This window comes from Branchiostoma belcheri, unplaced genomic scaffold (assembly GCF_001625305.1).
Source record: "Branchiostoma belcheri isolate BF01 breed outbred unplaced genomic scaffold, Haploidv18h27 scaffold41, whole genome shotgun sequence".
NCBI classification, from domain to species: domain Eukaryota; kingdom Metazoa; phylum Chordata; class Leptocardii; order Amphioxiformes; family Branchiostomatidae; genus Branchiostoma; species Branchiostoma belcheri.
Genome location: NW_017804032.1, coordinates 2773464 through 2776044, shown reverse-complemented (window position 1 = coordinate 2776044; position 2581 = coordinate 2773464).

Here is a 2581-nt window from a genome sequence, read left to right as displayed (position 1 = left end):
CTGTTTCTTCTGTTGGATTTACAGCCATAAAGTTGCGTATTTTACCATTATATCCAATGGGACACCGAAACTGGAGTATGAGACTCCACATTTACGTTACGTTAGTCATCTGCAGTCCACGGGGCCACAGCCATTTATCCCGATCGCAAATTTCTCGGGAAAATAAGGGGCCCTTAGATTAAACAGGGCATATAGCACAAGCCAACACATCATAGTACACGTTAAACATACTGTTAAGCTAAGGGATCCACGATTTTGGGTAACCAAGATTTAGACTGGTTGCCTCACGATACTGTAGAGTGTAGCGATCTTCCAGTTAACGTAAGAGCGATTGAGCACAAAATACCCTCCTCTCACGCACAAAAACACTTTAGCTTGTAAAACTACACGTGACAATAACCTCTACAAAGACGTGTGGGAAAAAATTTATCTCGAAAACTGCACAGCTGCGGAGCACAAAGCACTAATTTCCAAACTTGGGCGATATCTGCAGTCCTTCCTGCAGTAAAACTCGCGCGCTCTGTCAAAGGTCACAAAGCATGCCGGGAAATGACGCCTGAATTGGGGACCGTCCACTGTACACAAGTCTGGGGTAGGAGGCTTCCTGCCCTGGAGCGACGAGAAATTCTGCCCTGGAGCGACGAGAAATTCTGCCCTGGAGCGCGGAGAAATCCTGCTTCGGAACGGCTGGAATCTTGCCTTGGCGCGGTGGGAAATGGGTGTGGAGCGGTTGGAATCTTGCCTCGGCGCGGTGAGAAATGGTTGCGGAGCGGTTGGAATCGTGTCGTTGGAGCGGTGAGAAACTTTTTGCGGAGCGTTTGGAATCATGTCGTGGAGCGGTGAGAAATGGTTGCGGAGCGGTTGGAATCGTGTCGTGGAGCGGTGAGAAATGGGTGTGGAACGGTGAGAAATGGGTGTGGAACGGTGAGAAATAGGTGTGGAACGGTGAGAAATGGCCTGGTGAAGGCTTGTCGCGTTGTACCTATAGTCTTTCGTAGAGCTCCGCCTCTTTGATGGCCGCCTCCAATTCTTCTTTTTTCTTCTTGAGCTCAGCCATGGTGAGTGGGGCGGGCGGGGAGTCTTGGTTGCCGAGACCTTTGCAATCCTTCCCCGCCTGGCCGGCCTTGTGCGACGAAAGAGGGTCGCCGCAGCCGGCACATCGGCGCACTTTCTTCGGGGAGCGTGGCATGAGGAAGCCGAGGAAACAGAATTCGGTGACAAAACGTAGTGGATGTCAGGAGACAATACAATGTGTGACTTGCCCCTGGCCCCGCGGCAACAGACTGAGGCCGCGGAGAGTACCGGAGGTCCCAATCACTTTGATCCCCCGGGGGTCCCAAAGATCCACTATTATATGAGGTACTAACAGTGAGAAAATGGCAAGGAATTGAATTCTTACCTTGAAACAAGGACTCATCTTCTTTCGATGTGTCTGATGTCGACCAGCATGGATGAACACAAGTCATTGAAATTATCAGGAAAAGCGCAAAAACGCGCCCGAACTCCATGGTGTCCGCTCCTTTTCTGCCTGAAGCAAGACAATTTTAAGCGAGAACAGTCGACCAGGAAATTGGAGTCGAGCCATAATTTGTAAAAGAGCGAAATATGTTTAGCTGACTCCGCACACAAGCTCATTAATAATTAACTACTTCCTACTTCCTTCACTGTTCCAAGAACTCGTATCGTATCAGAAAACCATATGACAATGACAATGATGTCATCATCATCATCTTCAGTACTGCTTAGCCTTCTAAAAAGAAGATTACTAGCAGCTGCGCATTAGTACTGTGTGCAAAGTGCAAACAAAGGGTAAGGTAGGGGTGGACGTGGACAAGTGCAAGGACAGGACAAGTGAAATCAGTGTTGCTAGTGTTACACGTGTTAGATGTTTATTGCATATTCATGCCCTTCAGTTTCAGTTTTATTCAGATCCACAATTAGCCTCATAAGAGGCTATTCTTCCTGTGGTCTGCACATTCATATTTATATACATATATTACAAACGTACAAAACATTACAAAATTAACAGTACATGGCAAACTTTACACAATTCACCTTCCGGGCTAAATGTACTGGATGACATAACATGTTGGATGATACTAGTTACTAGTACACAGGGAATTGTATAAGAAAAAAAAACAGCTACTGTATACTATAATTCATCTTACTCTAAAGCTTACAATAGCTTAGGCCATGTTGATTTGATTATATGGATGACATCCGCGCGCGCATGAATTTTCGGCCGTTTCCCAAAAAAAAAGTTTTCAACCATACTGTAAATCGTACAAAACAGTTGCAAAATGAGCAAAAATATACCATAAGTTACAAAAAAATTAATAAAAACTATACCAATGTCGTAGAATGCCAAAATCAAACTAAAAAAGACGAAATTGTAAAGAAATGAACTTGAAGACTAGATTAGTCGCCAAACCATATTCTGTGCCATTTGCTCAACCCTCATGACCACGTAGATTTCATAATGAAAAGAACTTTTTTTTTGTTCAAACTTTTTTTTAATTTTCGTCACGCGCGCATCAGTTTTGGGGGTTTCCCGTACCGAGGAGTGTTCATCCATAATAAT